Source organism: Odocoileus virginianus, chromosome 20 (genome assembly GCF_023699985.2).
Source record: "Odocoileus virginianus isolate 20LAN1187 ecotype Illinois chromosome 20, Ovbor_1.2, whole genome shotgun sequence".
Lineage (NCBI taxonomy): Eukaryota > Metazoa > Chordata > Mammalia > Artiodactyla > Cervidae > Odocoileus > Odocoileus virginianus.
Window position 1 is genome coordinate 51,136,875 of NC_069693.1, and position 23,265 is coordinate 51,160,139.

The following is a 23,265-nucleotide window of genomic DNA, read 5'->3' on the forward strand; positions in this document are numbered from 1 at the left end:
CACTGTATCTTACATATATATGAGGTGTCTGTATGGGTGTATGTATGTATTTATGTACACTTGTCTATCTTCTCTTACAGAGTCAACAAATTCTATGTGAATGAGGTCCCCACGTTTTATGGTAGCCCTGCCCTTTTGAATGACAGCTCCATGAGGGCAAGGATTTCACTGCCTTTTTTTTTTTTTACCACTATAATCCCAATCACTAAATAGTACTAAAACACAGCCATGCTCAATAAATATTCATTTCTCAGTAATATTTGATTAATTAATGGATGTCAGGCTACAGAATGGTCTCTAGAAGCTATATGGCTCTGTTCTTAGCCCTATCCAAAATATTAAATTTGACTCAGATGAGGAGAGAGAAAATAAGAGAATTGGTTCCAAGTCCATGTCACAAGTAATTTTTTATTATTATTATTATTACCAAAACCATCACCTACTCAGCAATAGGTACTTACATTATTGTAAATGCTCATAACAAACCTAAGAGGTAGAATTTATCATCATCTTCATTTTAATATGAGAAAACTGGGCTTGGGAAATTCAACATGCCAACATAAGATAGCAGGTACAGGAAGCTGGGATTAAAAACCCAGATTGTCTCACTGCAAAGCACATGCTTTTTTACAATAATATGATAACACTTACAAAAAATGGGGAAAAAAACTACTTAAATTTGTAGCTGACAGGAAAGCCTGTATTAGATGAAAAAAATCAAGATTTTACAAGAGTTTGACATATTTGAATGGCAGGTCAGAATTCAAAAAACATACAAAGGTAAAGTCCCATATGCAATTTTAAGAATCCAGGGCACAGGCACATAGTGCAGGGCGGAAGGGGTGGGGGAAGTACTCATTTATGTGAAACAGACCAAGAGGCATCAATTGATCACAAGCTCGATACAAATCAACTTTAAGATGTGGCCATCAAAGGAACTAAAATGGTATCACAGTGTATTATTTGATATTTTTTAAAGTGAGGGGAACCCAGTTCTATTCTGCAGAAGTTAGACTAGGAAAACCACAGTCAAAGTAGGGTATTAAGGCCACTAGAATGGTGAAAATCTTGTTATGAACAGAAGGATGAAAGGGCTTGATGAAGCTTGGCTAGGAGAGAAGAGACTTACGAGGATAAAATAACAGTTTACCTATCTGAAAAGGACCATCACAATAAACAGGAGGACATTCTCTGTTGATCTGATGAAATAGGTTTCACTAAAGACACAAAGAAGTTTACTAATAGCTAGATGCCGTCTGAGCTATTCACTTTGTCAGGGGAGATATTCAAGCAGAGGCCATCTGACAACCTGGTGCAGATACTTTAGTATCTGCCCAATGAGATATGAAATTTAGTTGATTTTCTGTATTACCATTCATTTACCTCCTTCTACATACAGTGACATTATTTTCTTAACCCCAAACCAAGACCTATGGTCCTAAGAAGATTGTGTTGCTTCTGTCTTTCAAAGACAGTCCTGCAGAAATAGTGCTATTGGCTACCAAAATACTGAGTTTCTAGGAGATATCAATGATTGAAACAATGGGGAAAATATTTGAAATGAGGACTTTCCTAGGAAAAGGAATTTGTAGAATCACTCTAGGGCAGGCATTCTCCTCTCCTGGAGTTCAGTTCAGTTGCTCAGTCGTGTCCGACTCTTTGCAACCCCATGGACTGCAGCACACTAGGCTTCCCTGTCCATCACCAACTCAAACTCATGTCCATTAAGTCAGTGATGTCATCCAACCATCTCAACCTCTGTCATCCCCTTCACCTCCCACCTTCAATCTTTCCCAGCATCAGGGTCTTTTCAAATGAGTCAGTTCTTCACATCAGGTAGCCAAAGTATTGGAGTTTCAGCTTCAGCATCAGTCCTCCCAATGAATATTCATGACTGATTTCCTTTAGGATGGACTGGTTGGATCTCCTTGCAGTCCAAGGGACTCTGAAGAGTCTTCTCCAACACCACAGTTCAAAAGCATCAACTCTTCAGCACTCAGCTTTCTTTACAGTCCAACTTTCACATCCATACATGACTACTGGAAAAACTCCTAGAGTACTCATATTTTAATCAGATAGGCAGAAGCTCTTGGTTAGCATTCACTTGTTTTTTTCCTAGTACAGCAAGTTTTCTTGAACTATGGCCTCTTCTTCCAAAAACTGAGAACAAAAATATAAGTAAGTACTTCAGTTCATTTGTATTTAGAAAATCAAGAAGCTCTCAGAAAAGTTTCTTGGAATATAGTAAAAGTTCAGGCCCTCCTATAAAAGCTATGCCAGTGTCAGGGGAAACACTGACTGAAACCACTCACCCAGGCCAGGCAACACAGTATTCACCAGTGTAAGTTATTTTACAGCAGGAGGTCCTGGTAAGGAACCCAGAGCTAACAAGCCATCCCCACCGGAAGAATTCAGGAAAGATCAAAAGGAGATGCCATATGTCCTACCATACTTCCAGAATCCTCCTCAATGGAATCCATCTTGGCTTAGCAAGGCATGCACCACCAGGAAGGACCCTGAGTCAGAATGATTGACCAGAGACAACCCAGAAACTAATCCCATCACCATAAAACCTGAGACTGTGAGCCAGTACCCTCCTGTTGTCTGCCCAGGCTCCCTTTCCCAATAAAGTCTCTTGCTTTGTCAGCACATGTGTCTCCTCAGACAATTCATTTCCGAGTGTTAGACAAGAGCATGCTCTCGGACCCTGGAAGGGGTCCCCCTTCCTGCAATACCAACCCTTTCCTCATGGCATCACTTCTGCCTTTGTGGGGATACTCTATTTTGTGCAGCTAATCAAAGTTGCAAACTATCCTGGTTCCTCCAGCCTGGACCAAAGGGCCTCCCAACCAACTCTTCACCTTGGGATTCTTGCTCCAGACGTAAGTGGAGCAAAAGAACTCCCACCCCAACCCTTGGTCAAATCTGGACTCTCTATCTTGGAATTACAATACTATCTTTTAATACCAGATAGCATTCACTGGGCTGGTATCAGCTGTTTCCTATTAGACACAATGTTCTTTTCAACAGACCACTTTGTTTCACACTGACAGTCATTTTTCACCCTGCATGGAAGAATTTCAAAGGCAAGAATCCTGTATTACACTGTAAACAAACAAAATTAGACTCAAAATTGCCTTTTTTGATTTTGATATATTAATCAACTCTTCAGGAAAGCTTCTAAACATTTTCAATTACATAAAAAACAGGCTGGCAACATTTTCCAACTTCTCAAAAAAAAACAAGCTTAGTTAAAGGTTTATTTCTATCCCACAGATACTGTATATTACATATTTGCAACTATTTCTGTTTTAGGACAGATTGATTAATAGCATCAGCTCTAAAATCCCAGCATGTCCACAGGGGGTAAAAAGTATTTCTGTCTGTGATCTTTATTAACCAAGGCAGATATATCTATTTTGCTGTGTTTGCTTCTTCCTGCAGCAGCAGCCTTGGATATCTGCACCTCTCGGATACTACAGGCTTCACTGTTGCCATTAAATGCTAATCGTTGGTCAGGTGCACACTCTAGTGATAGACGGCAAATAGTGGGTTAAATGAGCCCAGAGCAAAGAAGTCTTGATATGCCAAAGACCTGGCCTCCCTCCTGTACTTGACATCTATCTTGACTGGGCAGGAAAACTGGCATTTGAACTAACAATGAAAACATCCTAAAAAACAAAACAGGAAATATGGTATAGTTGACAGGGATAAATAAAAGAAAATGTATACTGGACAATTATGTGTTTAATAGATTAGATGACGACAATAGCTAAAGTGCTTAAATTATGTCTGTTACTTAAAGAAATGGAAATCATAGGAAGAATGCTACCAAAACAACTGAAATGTTTACACATCCTTCCCTAAATGTATTCTTTAAGAAAAGAGTTTAAGACTGCTCCTGCTGCTAATTGCCAAAGTATTTTTGTAACCTTTAGAGGACTATCTTATCTACCAGTTAAAACTTGCAAGTTATCAGGATTTACTGAATCCCTGCAGTTTGCAGAGTGTGTCACATGCAAGAATACAAAAGAATTAGAATACAGAAGATCTGCTGATAAAGGGGGCTTACATTACAGGGTAGAAACCAGACAAAAAATTTGCAAAATACATAAGAATAAAAATGAATATAATCTGTTATGTAATTATTTAAGGCTTTATGTGACCCAAAAAGCCTTCGGATTTCACCTCCCTTACTGGCTCAGGCGGTAAAGAATCCACCTGCAATGCAGGAGTCCACCTGCAGGAGATGTGGGTTTGATTCCTGGGTCAGGAAGATCCCCTGGGGAAGGAAATGGCAACCCACTCCAGTATTCTTGCCTGGAAAATCCCATGGACACAGGCGCCTGGTGGGCTACAGTCCATGGGGTCACAAGTCAGACAGAACTTAGTGACTAAACCACACCACTGAAATGAAACACAGAACTTGAAAGCTTTCAGCACTTGAAGGAGTTTCTCCAGAGGATGTAGGGGCTAATCAAGTAATCACTGCTCTGTCCTGTGATTTCTCTCTCTCTCTCTCTCACACACACACACACATTTTCTTGGCACTCCTTAATACAAATGAGACATACTAAGATTTTCAAAAAGACTTTTATTTCACTTTGTGTAAGATTCTTAAAAAGCAGTCAAGTTTATGGAGTCCAGAACAACAGCTACCCAAACCCCTTGGCACCAACAAATATTCACATTCTTACTCCCCAAAGGAGCTCAACATGAGGCTGGGGGTTTGTGGACACCATTAAAGAAAATTTTTAGGGCCTGTCCTAATATTCTCCCAAATTTGAGATGCCTCTCATCTCCAGCAAAAACTGCACTTTAATTCTTTATAGCAAGATGGGGAGGAAATTTCAGGAGGCCAGAAGATTGAGACTCACATGATTTTCACTTCCTATCAAATGATACACCAAATAATATCTCAGTATTACTCATACTACTTCCTGAATTCTGCTTAAAAGTGAAAGAATTTTAATTATCCAAGGCTGGTTTCCTTAGGGACTGAATTGGAGGAAGGTTTCCCAGAAAGCAGACAGAGTCCTAAAAAAGGTTTTGAATTGTCTATGGACAGAAATTAAAAACCTACAGTGACATCCTTTACACCTTCATTTTGCCTTGCATGGGACAGGAAAGAACAACTTCTTCCCAGTCTCTCTCTACAGATGTACCTACTAAAAAGTGCTGGCAAGCAGGTGTTCTCAATTAACAGGCTTTAAGCAGGTATTTCTTAAGCTTTATGCAAATGTTTCTCTTTTCCTCATTCTAAATATACAGCAGCCTACCTACCAGAAAAGGGGATGGGGTTTTGTTCTTTGATTATGAAGAACAGTGATCATCATCTATTAGTCTATTTAACACCAAGAAAAGAAGCCATGCCAAGGGCCCGGGCCCCAGCTGGGCACTTTCCTACCAGCCTCTCTGAAGAGGCCCATCTGTGCAGCTCACTCACAGTTGGCTTCGCCTAGATGACTGATGAAATACCTAAAGGGACACTGTCACCCTTTACTGAGACCCTCCATCATCTACATTCATGGTCTGGTAACTAATAACAAATCTCTTGATGAAGCCATATGAAAAGTGACTCCTCCTTTACTATTATAGAAGGGGAATAATACTCTGTCAGTAACTCTACACAGTAAGAGTGTGTGAAGAGACAGTAGACAAAATGCAGTGTCTTATTCAGTAGTGAAATTAACTGAGGAGAATTTCTTAAAGGTGTTAAGATCTCCCTGTAGACTTGATCATTCTCCAATTAACCAAATGTATTTATTTTATAAGTCTCCTATAAATTGTAACCCTGGTAATTTACATGAATCAATTAATGCCTATGTCTAGTAATCATCCAAAAGAAAAATTAAATATATTGAAATATATGTAAGTTAATTTTTTGTTTCACTTATCACAACATGAATCCTTTCTCACATATGTTCAGTCTTATTAATCTACAGCTGCTATTGCATTATTCTGTGCTCATGACTTTTAAAAAAGGAGGAAAGTTAATTTTAAGACACCCAAATTAAGCATTTTTGGTAGGAAAACACTATGTCAATCCAAAAGAGATTGCTGTGCTAATGTAACAAAAGATCTACAGCATTCCTTACACTGACAGAAGTAACCCCCCATTCAGGTTGGCCCCAAAATGATGGGGTACCCAAAAGGAAATGAAATAGCAGCAAAATGGGACCCTATGAGGGTTAATAATTTTATAATTTAATATTTACATGATTATAACTAAAACATTAACTCCAAGTAAAAAGAAATGTAACTGGTTAGTACAAGTTTAAATACTTACAGTTATCAAGACAGTGGTCATTGGCAAGTGAAACCATGAAAGGAGTTTGCTTTGGTCCTGCTGAGCAATTTTCGGACCTCAGCTCATTCTGGCAGCTACAGGCAAAAAATATACAGAAACCAGAATTATAATTACATGATTTTACATTGTATCAATTAGCATGCTTCCACTGAAAACAGTAAAAGGCTGAGTAAAATTGGTTTCAACAATGACTTTTATCATATCACAATACAAGAGGTCCATAGGTAGGGTAGCTCCAGGGTGAGTTCACTGGGTAACTCAACAACGTCAAGTAGGAACCAGGCCTTTCTATCTGTCTACTCTGCCAATGAAATCATGCTGGCTTTTCCCCCTCCTCAAAGTCCTAAGACAGTTTCTGCAATTCCAGGCACTATATAAAGATGGCAACATTAAGAGGCAGAAATGTTTCCTTCTATGCATAAATTTTATCCAGAAGCACCCTCCTTCCCAAAGACTCCTCTCAACTCTCATTGGTTAAAACTATGTCACAAACTCATGTCTAAATCAACTACTGGAAGGGTAATAACGAGAATTAGAATGTCTGGTTTTGACTACTCAAGATTTACCTCCCTGTAAGGTTGAGGATTACTCCAACTTCCCCTAAAGCCTAATATCTGAGGAAAAAATAGGATTCTAATAGCAAGAAACTGTGTTCCTTCAAGGAGATGTACTTTACGTTAGTGGAGTAGGCAGCCTAAAGTATCTGCTACATACATCTAATAAGAATAGAAATAGACCCTACCTCACTACACAGGGCTCCATGCATAAAGCCGACACTAGCGGTCTAACTGGCGGACAGTCTCATAGATCCAAGGTCAGCCACTGTTGCTCCAGAGGCGTATCTCATAGAGACCTGCAGGGACATGAATCTCTCTTTGAAAGGCAGTGAGTGATTATAACTGAGGAACAGATCATGGCTAAATCCATATTATCTATATGAACCCAGAAAAGATGTTTCCTCTTTTATTGAAAAATCAAGGATTCCCTTTACAGGAAATTCCTCTTTCAATGAGTTTCCTGTAATAGTTTCACATTCCAGATGTGCATTTGTAATAAGCTTGTGTTGGTTAGTTGGGCTCAATTTATCTAATGAGCCACTGAAGTGGACAATTCTTGATGTAAATTAGGAATTGTGGCTGCATTAAAAAGTAATTTATTATATAAAGTACAATCTGAATATACTCAGACATACATCATTTAATTTTTTCCTTTCCGTTCATTTATTACATGGCCATCTCACACATGGAAAAGAATAGCTATGATACTTGTTAAATATGCTCTTTTCTAAAATATTTTATCAATTATAATGAGAAATAACAGTGATGAAATATTTTTAATGCCATATCAAATATATTTAAGTGATGTCAGGAGTGACAATGTGCCACAACCATAAAGCAATCCACTGTGAGGGAAGAAACATGAATTCTAACAGCATTTCTTCAGTACTCACTATGTACCAGGCACTGTGTTAAGCATTTAACTCACATTCATTTATTTAATCTTCAAAATATCCCAACAAACTATGTACCATGACTATCCCTTTTTAAGATGTGGAAAGTGAGGCACAGACAGATGACCTAGCTGGCACAAGGTCACAGAACTAATAAGTGGCAGGGGCAGGCTGTAGAACTTCAGAGGCAAAACACGTATCCATAGGTCAGTATGACCTCTCTAGTCCTAGAACTGCCACTAGTTGCTTAACTTTGTTGGAACCACCATCTCCTAATGAGTTAAATAAAGAGTTGAGCGGAGATCTTTAAGAAAATTTCTAGCTCTAACACTTAAAATATCATGAAAACTGTAACCTTACAGACTCATCCTCTGTCAAACTCTTTATATTAAAGTTGCATTTATCACAAAACCAAACACCCATGTCTGGATACTTACTTTCTAGCAACAACTGGAAGATAACACAAAGGAAGAAATAACTAAAAAGCCAATCATGGTATATAAGTCACAGGAAAAATATATCTCCTTGGAGGAATACAGTTGCAGCTTATCAGACCTAAACTCATGAATTTCCTCAGACACTGGGTGTGAGACCTACCTAGAGGAAAGGTTACATAACTGGGTTTTCTATAATATGGTTTCTAAATTACCTAAAAGCTTCCAAAGCATGTACATTTTCTGACATTAGTCAGTGGAAAACTCTTCACCCTTCAGAGCAATAAGCCCCCTTCTATCTGGACCTCCTAACTTTCACTTTCAAAGGAATTAGAATTGAATTATTTTAAAACATCTAAACAAACATAATTACAAGTATTTATAAGATGATTCCTCAAAATAACCTCTTTGGAGTATCCAGACAGAGACACAGAGTAGAGCTATACATTTGCAGAAGAATTAATGTTAAATTATTTCTCCAAACACTGTGAACTACCCATTAGAGTGACCATTCAGCTTATCTGAAGCGCAAAATTTTAAATCTAAATTACTAAAGCTCAAATTTTATTTTAATAATGCAACCAGGGTTGGATTCTTCCAGTGTCTTCTTCCAGTGTGTGAAGTACGTGCTGTACTTTCTCACTGTGTGTAAAGAGGGCATCTAGTGGTCTAAGTTCTGGGAGACTGACGGGGCATTTTCTTAAAATCTATGGAACTCCTGCTGCTCCCTGACAGGATGAACAGAGAAAAGGAGTGCAAAGGATAGAAAATTTCAAAACATACATCTTTTTAAAAAGTTAATTGAATAATTTCAGCAAATTTTTGTAAGGATCAGTTTTCCTTGTTTAGAGACAGTTTTCTTTTGGATACTCAGTAATATCTCAATTATCCCCAGGAGGTAAAGGATATAACAATATATAGAATACATAAATAATTTTTGTATCCTACTATGTGTGTTTGTAGGTATTTTGTTATACAGGTTATTTTGCTTTCCTATTGCATTTTTTATGTTAAATAATAAGTTAATTTGTTATTCCTGAACAACAACAAAAATATACTCTGAGAAAGCCCATAGCATTGTGAATGCCAATGTCAAGTTGTGAAAAATAAATCTGCTACAGTATTCAAGGACTAATCCATAACAACTTTCTTAAAAAGATAGTTTTAGCATGTTTACATCTATAATGTAAAATGTATCCCAAATAAAATTGCTGGGCACTTCTATTCCCATATACTTGTAATTCCGCTGTCCTACTCATTGGAAAAGACCCTGATGCTGGGAGGGATTGGGGGCAGGAGGAGAAGGGGGTGACAGAGGATGAGATGGCTGGATGGCATCACTGACTCAAAGGACATGAGTTTGAGTAAACTCCTGGAGCTGGTGATGGAGAGAGGCCTGGCATGCTGAGATTCATGGTGTCGCAAAGAGTCAGACACGACTGAGCAACTGAACTGAACTGAACTGAACATTTATGGAACAGATAAATTAAGAAGAGCTTTATAAGAATTTTCAGCAAGAAAGAAAATTTAGGTAGCTGGATAACTGCACATAAAACCGCTATTGACAAGAACCTTCTGCCTGTCATTTAAATGTTTCTCATATTAGAAAAGCATGATGTTCTTTTTAGGTTGTTTCTCCCCTTAGTACTTCGGGCCAGATTCTGCAGACAATGGGGGGAAATGAGAGGAATTACTACTTGGTCTTGCCTGAGCTATTAAGTTTATAGTAAAATAAAATAAGGTAAAATATTGCAAAACAAAGTAATTAAAGCTAACATAGATACTCAGCAACAAGAGTCAAACAAGTATGAATTGAAATAATGAAACTCATTCTGTAACTGTGAGACCTTCAGATCCAAGGGAAGTGGAATCATCAGTCAAGTTCATGGGCAGGGAGGTCCCAGCACCTAATTTCCAAGCCTGGTCAGCCTCTTCCAAACTCTGGCAAGTTATTTAACTGCTCTAGATCACGTTTCTTCATAAGTGAAATGGGAATACCCACTTCAAAGGGTTATGGTAAGAAACAAATAATCAGATTGAAAGCAATTGTCAAAGTGTCTGCACCTAGCCAACACTCTATACATGCTAACTGCTACTCTTATTAACCCGAGAGTAAGGATTATTCAACTGAGGGACACTATCTGGACAGAATAGCCTGATCTAAAAATGTCTCTCGTTTCTCATACTGATATAATTTAAGTTGTTCCTTTCATGAATTCTTTCTTGAAAACTTAATTTCAAAAGTAACACACATATATTTTATAAATAAAAAATACTAAAGAATAGGTTAAGAGTCCTATACCCATCTCTAATACCAACTATGATTATCTTACTTTAAAGGTAACAACTATTCTTGGTTTGATGTATTATATGTGTCTATGCTTTTACATGTTTAAACAAAAATAGATGTGGTTATTTATAATCCTTTAAAGTAGAAATTGAATCATGTTATAAAAATTACTCTATTATTTGCTCTTTCACTTATCAACATGTCCAGGATATCCTTCAGTATATGTTACTATATGAAGATTTATGCTGTTGACATAAGTTTAATATTAAATTTTAAATAAGGAGAAAAAATAAATGATGAAAATAAAGAGGCAGCATTCTTTCATCATGTTTGCCTTTTAAGAGCAATGACAGCTTTGTGATTACATTGATTTTTAAGTCCTTTACCATTTAGAGATATCCACTGAAACATTTGGGCTTCCCTGATAGCCCAGTTGGTAAAGAATTCACCTGCAATGCAGGAGATCCCGGTTTGATCCCTGGGTTGGTAAGATCCCCTGGAGAAGGGAAAGGCTACCCACTCCAGTATTCTAGCCTGGAGAATTCCATGGACCCATGGGGTCACAAAGAGTCAGACACGACTGAGCAACTTTCACTTTCACTGAAATGTTTACCAATAAATTATATCATACATAAAGCAGAGACATTACTTTGCCAACAAAGGTCCGTCTGGTCAAGGCTATGGTTTTTCCAGTGGTCATGTATGGATGTGAAAGTTGGACTATAAAGAAAGCTGAGCACCAAAAAATTGATGCTTTTGAACTGTGGTGTTGGAGAAGACTCTTGAGAGTCCCTTGGACTGCAAGGAGATCCAACCAGTCCATCCTAAAGGAGATCAGTCCTGGGTGTTCATTGGAAGGACTGATGCTGAAACTGAAACTCCAGTACTTGGCAACCTCATGCGAAGAGTTGACTCATTGGAAAAGACCCTGATGCTGGGAGGGATTGGGGGCAGGAGGAGAAGAGGACGACAGAGGATGAGATGGTTGGATGGCATCACCGACTCGATGGACATGGGTTTGAGTAGACTCCAGGAGTTGGTGATGGACAGGGAGGTCTGGTGTGCTGCGATTCATGGGGTCGCAAAGAGTCAGACGCGACCGAGTGACTGAACTGAACTGAACTGAACTGAACTGAAGATTGGCTTCAAAATAACTGGAAGAGGGAGAGAGAGAAGGAAAATGATGGGACAAAAAGAATACAAGATTGGCCATGAATTAATAAGTAAGCTGGTTGGTGAGTATATGAGTGTTTTTATTTTTCAGGGCATGTGGGATCTTAGTTTACCAACCAAGGATCAAATCTGCATCTCCTGAACTGCAAGGCGGACTTTGACCCACTGGATCACCAGGCAAGTCCCCATATGAGTCTTAATTAGACAACTCTCTTCTCTGTATTTTTAAATATTTTTGAAATTTTCTATATTAAAAAATTTAACATTTTTCGATCCTTAAAATTTAGCTGCTAAATTCCAAACAGCTATGAATTTAACTTACAGTAATTAATTTCTGATTAGGTAATTTAATCAACAAAACCAATGGTTCCCAACACCCATCCCCTAAGCAGCACAAACAAACTTAGCTTTCTCATAGTCTGAATGTTGCTATAAAAATCCAAATACAATAACCAGCCCAGAGAAGCAATATTCACTAGTGTTATGGGAGTATTTATTGACAAGTGTAAATTATAAACTATTATAATTATAGCTTTTTAGAGTTAATGACAGACAAAGTGTTTTCCTCTTATACTGAAATTAGAGCAGCTGGATGAAAATAGAAAAATGGTTCTTTAATCTACGTATGGCAAGAAAAAGAAAAAATCAAGAAGATAATGCTGAGTGCTCTACTCATCCAGATAAAAAGACACAATCTTTTTATCTTCCTGGTGTACTCACCAAAGCTCTGCCCCCCTGAAGCCAAGAGGACACCTCTGTATGTCACTGGAGTAGAATACTTTCTGAATCTTTGGTTTGTAGTTTTCCCTATATACACCACAACAGTTTCAAGAGGGCAGACAACCCTTTAAGATCTTAGAGTCCACAGAACACAAGTTTGCATGGATTCTACAGTTCTTTCTGACTCTTGGCAGTGTCTGCACTCACTGAAGAAGTACATCCGTGAGGCCTGAAGCCAGACGGGAGAGCCAGAGTACCTTCTGAGGCAGCAGAAGGTAAGAGGAAAAGTTTTCTCTGTATTGGAAAGAGGTCAGAAGGATTCAGAAGCTCTAGTGAGACAGAGAGCATGGCAAGACAAGAGGGTGTATGAGTGGTACACCCAGAGAAATTGAACACTTGGCCCCCTAGTCCTCTCAAAGATTACTAACACCAAGCACGGACTACAAACAGTGGTAAAACAGAGTCTAGTGGACCTAGTTAGCTGGACAACGGCATCTCCAATGAGGTCCAATGATCAGTTACAAGAGCTATGATCTTCACTATGATTTGGCACCATTTAAGATCTTGAACCAGAGTCTCCTGCATTGCAGGCAGATATTTACCAACTGAGCTATCAGGGAAGCCCATCCCTGATTGGGGAAGATCCCCTGGAGAAGGGATAGGCTACACTCGCCAGTATTCTTGGGCTTCCCTTGTGGCTCAGCTGGTAAAGAATCCAACTGCAATGCAAGAGACCTGGGTTCAGTCCCTGGGTTGGGAAGATCCCCTTCTGGCCTGGAGAATTCCATGCACTTTACAGTCCATGGGGTTGCAGAGTCCGATGTGACTGAGTGACTTTCACTCACTCAAGAACCTGAATTTTTGTACAATGTTTGGGACAGGAGAGTATTACATAAATATTTAGATTTAATTCCTGCCATCCCAGAAGTATGATGAGGTTTTACTTAGATCTGGGTTTAAGTGACTTCAAATAAAATAAATATGTGCAAGTTTTTGCAGATCTGTGAATTCTGTTTAATTCGCACAGATGACTCCATTTAAAAAGCAATCATGCCAATAAAACCGGCTATGAAAGCAACCCGCATCCATGCTATAATGATAATCATCTTTCACATCTGCACAGCTTTGTACATTTGATAAGGTGTTTTCACGTGTTATCTCATTTGATCCTCACAGGGTTAAGAAGGTTCAATAGCTCTTAAACTGTTGAGAGTAGATGGGCAGGAGCAAATGACTTACTGGAAGAGAGGATTTTCTCCCAGGTATCTGGTCATTAGTTATTTCCTTTGCTCAGCTGCATTCTCTCTCTCTCTCTCTCTCAGAATAAGAGGAAAATTTTATTCAACTCTTCCTTTAAAAACATCTGTGCAAAGTCGTTATTTCTCGGATGAATTTCACAGAACCCAATGAGGATAACTTCTTAAGAGGTTGCAATTTAGGCTGCCACCCAATGGTGGTAAAAGTCATGGCCAAACCTTCCCATGAAACAGAAAAACAGAACAAAACAAACACTCCCAGGCACAACAGCCAAAGAAAAGAGATTATAACACTTTGCAATGCCTTCTTACTATCAGAAACAGATATCTTTCTTAAAGTTAAAACTATTCAACAGACATAAAGTTTACTTAGAGAGTATTTTTCTATTTCGAACTTTCAAAGCCAAAGGATTTCACAGAAGTTGCCTGTAAGAAATGGGAGTTAGGAGAACAAAGCAGGTAAGGTTTTCATTTCTCTACTTAGTGCACTTGTATATTTTTGTATTGGTTATGATAAAATGTATTACTCTTATAGCACACTGTAATTTAAAAAATAGATAGTTTTTAATTAAAGGAATCTAATATCTAATTCAATTATTTTCCTCTTTATCACAAAACATCATTGCTGGTTCTCTTTGCAGGAACTGAAAAAAGAATACCTTCATCTCTTTAATAGTTCATTTTTGTCATGAAAAACCCTGCTTGTCCATGTCCTCTAGGCCAGAAATTTCCAACTGTGGCAAGAAACACCAGAGAAGGACTCAGAACAGCACCAGAATGAAAATTTCACTCTCCATCAACCTACACCATCTGGTGAGCGTACAAGGATGAATGCATCTGCCACCACTTTTTCAGGCATACTCAGAGCAAACAGGTAGTAATCGAGGAAAGCGGGGTGGGAGGTGGGGCTGGGGGTTGTTTCTTTTGTAAAGTTGTAACAGGAAATATTTCTCCAAAAGGCAAAAATGCATTTTAATGTCTGTAAAACTTACTACAAATAGTAAATAAAATAACGATAGCTACAAACATAACTTTCTTTGTAAGAAAGAGAATGGACTTTTTATTTTTGCAGTGTGGGACTCATATTCTTAAGAGTGACAGAGGGATATAAAACAGTGAAAGCCACTGATTTGGCTTGGTTCAAAGTCCCAGCAGCCTCCTTTTCAACTACTGGCTTTGACGTCTATAATTTTTTTCAGGAGTAAAAACTTGTCATAGGTAAAGACAAAACCATTTAGTCTCTCCAGCCCTCTGTTTAACTTTTCTTTAGTTCTTCCTTATTATTAGTAAACACACAATTTTCCCTCGAAGAAAATAAAACACCCATCTTAACTGTATCTTGACTTCCACCACCATAACATGTTCCCCCAACAATTCATTTCCACATTCTTTTCCCCTCTGTGAACCCCCTCCATCAAATAAATGTCTTCCAGGTTTAGACATGGTAGCTTCATATGCATAAAATGTGATCATATTCTTAAATTTTTTGTCTTCTCAATCCCCATAGCAACTGGCTTCTTTAGAAACTTCCACAGAAAGTCCAAAGATATCATTATCTTTTAACTGAATGGAATATTTTGAATAGAATTAGTTCAGGAAAATAAGGTGGTTTCATTACCACATCCCTGGCCTTTCATTTCTCTTATTTTTTTTCTTTTGTAAAATAAAAGTTTTAATGTCAATTTCACTAGATAGAATTGGTTAGGTGTTCTGGGGCTTATCAGTTAGTTATTAAAGAATGTGTGTAATTTTAAAAGATGCTATCTCACCCATTTTAAAGAACAGTTTTTCACTTACTGATTTCAGTAAGTATTTATTGAGTATACTAAGAGTCGTTTGAAACTGTGAAAGATTCAGGTAACTATAAAGCTCAGAACTGCCCTCCGGTACCTGCAATCATGTTAGATGACAATAAAAAGCAGTGTGTAATTAAACACTGAAACTGTAAAACAGCCCTATCAGCAATGAAGGAAAAAAAAAGAAAGTCATCATTTTTGGTTGATGTAAGAGGAAGATGAAATTTGAATTGGATTTTGAGAGATAGGCAGGATTTGAAAAGTTGAAAAAAGAGAAAACATTATTCCGGGCATCATTCCAGAAATAGAAGGTAGTATGAATATTTACATGGAAGGTGAATATGAAATGTTTGGAGGCACAGCGAATAGATCAGTCTGGCTAGAGGAAATGAAGTTGAGGCATACAGTTGAGTTCAGTTTAGTCGCTCAGTCATGTCCAATACAAGACAGGGCCAAAAGGTAAGAGATAAGGCTAGAGGGCAGGTGTAGAAAGCCTTGTAATCAGTTTGGATTTTATCTAACAGATGATAGGATAAACTAGTTAAAACAGGAAATTAAAAGAAATTAAGAAGATTATCTTTTTTTTCTTTTTCTGGCTGCACTGAGTCTTCACTACATGCAGGCTTTCTCTCGTTGAGTCATGCAGGGACTTTATGCCTGGGACAGGTGAGATCTTAGTTCCCAGATGACGGGTCGAACACACGTCCCTCACATTGAAAGGCAGATTCTTAACCCCTGGACCACCAGGGAGTTCCCAGGAAGAGTAATCTGAAAGAACATTTGAGATTACTTAAGGGTTAGATTTTCTCCCTCTCTTGTTTTTTTTCTTCCTCCCTTTCCACTTTCAGTTTAAATTCAGTCTCTAAACACTTTTTATTGAATTATAATTAAAATTAACTACTAGTTTCAAGTGTAAAACATAATGATTTGGTATTTTTATTCATTATGAAATAACCAAAAAAAAACCAGTTAACCATCAATTACCATATAAAGTTGTTACAATATTATTGACAATATTCCCTATATGCACATTACATCTACATGGCTTATGAACATAAGGATACAAATGAACATAGGGCTACAAACGCACATAGGGATACAAATATCTTTTCAAATCTGTATTTTCTCCAGATAAATAGCTACAAGTGGAATTGCTGGATCATACAGCAGTTCCATTTTTAGTTTTTTTTTTAGGACTCTCAGCAGTTTTCCACAGTGGCTGACCAAGCTACACTCCCACCAAGAGTGCACGAGGGTTCCCTTTTCTCCACATCCTCACCACCACTTGCTTCTTGTCTTTTTGATAACAGCCAGTCTGACAAATACGAGGTATCCCATTGTGGTTTTGATTTGAGTCCCCTCATGGTGATGTTGAGCACCTTTTCGTGTGCTTTTTGACCATATATTTGTCTTCTTTGGAAAAATGTCTACTCAGGTCCTGATTTTTTAATGGAGTTGTTTGGGATTTTGATACTGTGGTGTATGAGTTCTTTATTTTGGACATTGACTGCTTGTCAGATATATCATTTGCAAATATCTTCTCCCATTCCATGATTATCTTTTTGATCTATTGGTGATTTCCTTGACTGTGCATAAGTTTTTTACTTTGATATAGTCCCATTTGTTTATTGTTGCTTCTGTTTCCCTTGCCTGAGAGGACTGCTAAGACTGGTGTCAAAAATTTACTGCCTAGTTTTCTTCTAGGAGCTTAACAGTTTCAGGCCTTATGTTTAAGACTATTCCATTTTGAGTTTATTTTATATATGGTATAAGAAGTGATCCAGTTTCATTCTTTCTCGTGTAGCTGCCCTATTTTCCCAACACCATTTATTGAAGAGAATATCTTTCCCCCATTATATACTTTAGCCTCCTTTGTCATAGATCAATTGACCATAAGAGCATGGGTTTATTTCTGTACTATTCTATCCTATCATTCTATGCGTACACTTTTGTGCCAGTACCATAATTTTGATTATTAGAACTTTGTAGCATGCTATAGCTTCAAGTCTGAGAGTGTGATACTTTCAACTTTGTTTTTTCTTTGGCTATTGGGGCCATCTGTGGTTCAAAACAAATGTTACCATTGTGTTCCAGTTCTGTGAAAAAAGCTATGCAAATTTTGAAAGGAACTGCCTTCAATCTGTAGATTGTTTTGTGTAGTATAGACATTTTAAGGATATTGATTCTTCCAGTCCATGAGCATCACATCTCATTTCATTTATTCGTGTTGTTTTCAAATTCTTTTGTCTTTGTCTTATAGTTTTCAAAAGTACAGATCTTTCAATTCTTTGGTTTAATTTATTCCTAGGTAACTTTCTTCTTGATGCAATTGTAAATGGGACTACTTCCTGCATTTCTTTCTCATAGTTTATTAGCATATAAAAAATTGCTAACAAGTTTCTGCATATTAATTTTGTATCCTACAACTCTACTGAATTCATCTATTACTATTACTTCTAATAGTTTTTGGTGGTCAAAGTGGTATCTCAGAAAGTAAAGAATCTGCCTGCAATACAGGAGACCGGGGTTTGATCCCTGGAGAAGGGAATGGCTACCCATTCCTCTATTCTTGCCTGGAGAATTCCACAGACAGAGGAGCCTGGCGGGCTACTGTCGAAAAGAGTTAAACACAACTGAGCAACTAACACTGTCACTTTCTTTACTTTCAGAGTGCTCTTAAGATGAACACAATTCTATTGTGCAATTCTGAAATGATGCCATTGTCCTCGTAAAACAGTTTAATAGCTTCACAGGAACTTTCAAAATCCTACTGACTTAACACAAGGCCTTTGCAGTCTGGCCCTAGCTTGCCTTTCCACACTTATAACTTACACAATTGCCCCATCATTGAAAAAAATTTCCATCTGAATTAAATAACTCCTTCATTCCTCTTGCCCCTTTCCCTTTTTTTCTCTGGCATATGCTTAATTTATCTTGAGGTCTCAGCTTAGGTGTCACTTTCCCAAGGAAGACTCTCCAAGCTCCTCAAATCCAGATTAGGTTTCCTGCAATAAGTCTTATCTCAATGACAGCATTTAAGACCTATATCCTTGTCTACGACATACCATTAGGAAGAGATAGTTTACCTACCACCTACCAAAGGGCCAAGAACATAAGAGGTATTTAATAATATTTGTTGAAGAATGAAAAAGGTATAAGGCAGAAAAATTAGGAGTCTATGATTGTTACTCATATAAAAGTAGTAAGATTTGGCATCAAGAGGGAAAACATCTTGTGAGAAATAATAGATCTGATGTTGTGTGTCAGTTTCCCAACTGATGCTCTTTATTTGTCCTCCACGGCTGTGTCAAGGGAACTCTCTTCCTTCCTGCCTCAAATAGATACTTAACCTTGGCTTTGCTGTTTGGGCTATTACAATGATTATCTTTTCTTTGGGTTATACACACAATTTCTCTTCAAAAAATTACCCTCCCCTATTGTGTATAGTCCTGAAGGGACTATATATCAGGTCTTTCCCTCTCTTGGCTAAGACTCAATGAGATTCTCTCCTTGACTATTAAAATTTGAAAATCCTAACAGCAATCATCTGAAGCTCTTTATTTCTGCAGTGACACTAATTCCTGCTTCCTAGATACCTGTGCTGCCCTGGTTTCTGTCCTTTTAACTTGCCCTTTTCTCCAGCCTTGTTATAAACTACTAAAAATGTCCTTCTAATAAACCCCCATTTTACTTAATAAGCCATGATCAATTTCTGGTACTTGCAAAAAACAAAAGAACAAAAGCTAACAGAAAGAAATAAAAAGAAAGACGGGGAGTGAGAGGGAGAGAGACAGCATAAAATAGAAAAGAAATACAATAGTAAAAGAAATATGTATAATTTTAAATTTTCTAGCAGACTCATTAAAAAAAAGAAACTGATGAAATTAATTTTAATGTTAGGTTTTATTTATACCAATACATCCAAACTTTTTTAATTTAAACTCTTATTTAAACTCTTATCCAAACATTTAGTCAATATGAAAAATATAAATATTTTACTCTTGTTCCTTCCAAGTCTTTGAAATGTATATATTTTACACTTACAGCACATCTCAACATAGACAGGCTACAGTGAAATACAGTCCTGCCAAAACAATAAAATGTGTAAAACAGGAAAATATTTACACTGCTATAGTTTTTAAATTTAAACAAATATTCCATTATGCAGTCACATTAGCCACATTTCAGGTGCTCAGTAGCAAAATATTAATCACAGGCTTACTGTACTGGGCTGCATAGCCTTAGAAATGATCGGCTCCAAGAATGAAGAGACTCAGGGAACCTTTTCTTAATGGGTCCAGTAACTGGAAAGATTTGGAGGTTTTCACTCATCCAACAAATTCCATTATGAAAGGATTCAGAATTGTGTGAAAACCTATGAAAATATCTCTTCCCCCCAAATGGTGTTTCTTTGGCTGTGTAACTAAAACAGGTTAACACATTATTGAGTGTGAAACCTATCCTCTGTATTCTACAATTCAATAGCAGGGAGAGATGAAGGAGTTATCTTCCCTGAGAATTTAATTCAAAGTTAAAACTACATTATTACTCTTTTTTTTCATTTATTTTTATTAGTTGGAGGCTAATTACTTTACAGTATTGTAGTGGTTTTTGCCATACATTAACATGAATCAGCCATGGATTTACATGTGTTCAACATCCCCATCCTCCCTCCCACCTCCCTCCCCATCCTATCCCTCTGGGTCTTCCCAGTGCACCAGCCCTGAGCACTTGTCTCATACAGCCAACCTGGGCTGGTGATCTGTTTCACACTTGATAGTATATTTGTTTCAATGCTATTCTCTCAGAACATCCCACCCTCGCCTTCTCCCAGAGAGTCCAAAAGTCTGTTACAGTGTATAGAAAATTACATTATTACTTTTAAACCACTTTTAATTCATTACATTTTGATGGGTAGAAGCTTTGGGGATTTGTTTTAATTATAAGTATTTTCTATGTCAAATAAAAATCCATAATTTTGAAGGTTGAGGAATTTGACCTTTATCCCTCAGACAACAATATTCACTGTAAACTGTGGAGCAGGAGAGTGACCATAATGAAGCCAATGTTTTTGGAAAAGGAATCAGAATCCAGTGTACAAGTAGATTGGTAACAACAGAGGTACAGAGGGGAGGTGTAGAGCTTCTAGCTTCCTTAGCTGGTGTGCATATGCTCTTCTTTCTTCAGGAATTGTTTTCCTCTTAAATCTGACAAGACATGTGCCTATTTTTCAAGATAGTGTTCATAGTCAGCTATTTCCTACATGCCTGGATGCAGATGGCAGAATGGATCACTTCTTCACCTTGGTTCTCACAGAACCTCTTTCAAAATCCTGACCAGAAGTCAAATTCACAGAAGCAGAAAGTAGTATAGTTTGCTGGGGGGAGAGGGAATGAGGAGTTTTGTTCAATGAGTAGCATTTCAGTTTTGCAAGTAAGTTTTCTGTGGATGTATGGGAATTATGGTAGCACAAAACTAAATGACTAGAAGGCTTTTCCTCAGGCTAACTCCTCCCACTTTCAGATCTCAAATGTCACATACTTAAGAGAACTTCCTTTTCCAGGCCAGAATGGTTTAGATGCCTTTTCTATATTCTCTCATGAGTCCCATATTTTTCACATAGGGCTCTTATTATAATTGTAATCAAGAGCTAATTTGGTGTCATAACAAAATAGTATGACCAGGTGGCTTAAGCCACAAAACTTTATTTTCTCACAGTTCTGAAGGCTAGAAGTTCGAGACGAAGGTGTAAGCAGGTTTGGTTTCTCCTGAGACCTCTTCTACTCAGCTTTTAAATGGCCACCTTCTTGCTGTGTCTTTCCTCTGTACATGCGCAATCCTGGTATCTTCCTGTGTATTCAAATTTCTTCTTTTTATTAGGACACCAGTCATAGTAGATTGCCACCGACCCTAAGGGCCTCATTTTAATTTAATCACCTCCTTAAAGGTCCTGTTTCCAAAAGCAGCCACATTATTTTAACCTTTTATTTTATATTGGAGTAGAGCCAATTAACAACATTGGGATAGTTTCAGGTGAACAGTGAAGGGACTTAACTATACATATACATATACCCATTCTCCCCCAAACTCCCCTCCCAACCAGGCTGCCACATAACACTGAGCAGAGTTGCATGTGCTGTACAGTAGCTCTTTGCTGGTTACCTATTCTAAATGCAGCAGTGTGTACATGTCATCCCAAACTCCCTACCCCTTCCTCTTATCCTTCCCCCTGGCAATCATAAGTTCATTCTCTAAGTCATACAGCCACATTCTGAAACAAAATTCTGATGAATCTTGGAGGGACACAATTCCACCCATAACATGTGATTACCTCTACTGTTTCCACCATGTAAACTCTATGACAACTCATCTTGTTCTCATTACAGGACTTTCACAGTTGCTATTCCCTCCCTTTGGTACACTCTACCTCCAATCCTTGATACAACAAATTTTTTTTTCAACTTCCAAGCGTAGGCACTATCATCTGACAAGAGCAATCCCAGATCAGCTTATCTAATGTCACCCTAAAAGTCCCTCTAACACATCATCCTTTTCTTTCTGCCATGGCTCTCACCAGATAGTCAGCTCCAAGAAAGGCAAGTCATGTGATTTTATGCATAGTGTAGCTCAGAGGTGAACCCAGTATCTCACACACAGACACGAATGAGTAAGTTTCTATACCCACTTACCATATTAAAATTACTTTTTTTCCTCCTCTGAGAAAACCCGCCAGGGCATGACTGTTTTATTCAAGTGTCAGCTTTGTGATCAATCTTAGCTCTAACACTTACTAGCTGTATAAACTCTGGTAAGTCCCTTAATCTCTGGGCCTCAGGTTCCCAAACGATATGAGGACCACAATACCTTCTTCAGAGTTCTTATGAGGATCAACTAAAGTAATACACACTCCCAGGGGTAAAAAAATAAAATACAAAATTAAAAATAAAATTTTTTAAAAATAATAAAAAATAAAAGACATGAGGTACCTAGCACAAGAATTCAGCATATAGTGCACGCTATCAGCGGAAGAGCTATCAGGATGGGTGTTTTTCAAAGTGTGGCAGCTATGAATGGCGTGAAAACTGTCTTTAGGTGGTAATGCGCAGCATTAAAACTATCATCTTGGCAAAGTTATTTTAACTCTTCGTATGAAAATAAGGTCATGTTCTCGTGCTTGTGTCTTTGACATCTACCTCTCCCTATTCTTCCTATTTAACTGGCCACTTGGGTTTAAAGACGCACACTCCAGTTAACAGGTGGATTTGACACTGTAAAGGCCATTCGGCAGCCAAACTGCCTGGGTTTACCCCCACCTCCCTCACCCTGGCTTTGGGCTGGTTCTGGAACCTCCCTGTAGCTCAGTTTATTCAAAACTGCAACAAGAGTATAATGACGGCCCCATGAGGAATGAACTTATTATACACATGGAGTGCCACAGAAAACCCGCCTGCCACGTTAGAAACAATTCAAAGAAACGGTCCAGGGGGATGGTTGGTGTGGCCACTGTCTCAAAGGTCTCACCAAGGCAACTGGGTCGGCGACGCGCGGCAAGACCGGGTCCGTGAGGCGGGGAGCAAGAGGCCGGTGCGCAGCCGTGAGGGGACCAATCGAAGCCCTCAGGGAAAGCTGACGGCGCCCAGGACTACGGCCTCCCGAGGCAGCGCCCGCTTTGGGGTCTCCCTCTCTCTCGGCGTCAAGTCGCTCTCACTTCTGCTTTGACAGCCGTGTTTACGAGGGGCTTCTTCGCGAGGAAAGCACCTCCCGAGGCAAACGCTCTCTGAGGCGACGAGCAAAAAGCGCGGGCCAACTCAAACCGCGCGAAGCAGGGGTGGAGCC

At 38.3% G+C, this 23,265-nt stretch overlaps 1 long non-coding RNA gene across 1 annotated transcript; it reads right to left on the bottom strand.

Moving 5' to 3' along the window:
• Positions 1 to 432: 432 nt before the first annotated feature.
• On the bottom strand, positions 433 to 23,264 carry LOC110123987 (uncharacterized). The gene is made up of 3 exons (XR_011482290.1): positions 22,951 to 23,264; positions 6,290 to 6,384; positions 433 to 2,160 (listed from the first exon to the last, which is right to left on the bottom strand). It is a non-coding gene; the product is annotated as an uncharacterized lncRNA (long non-coding RNA).
• Between the last annotated feature and the right edge of the window lies 1 nt (position 23,265).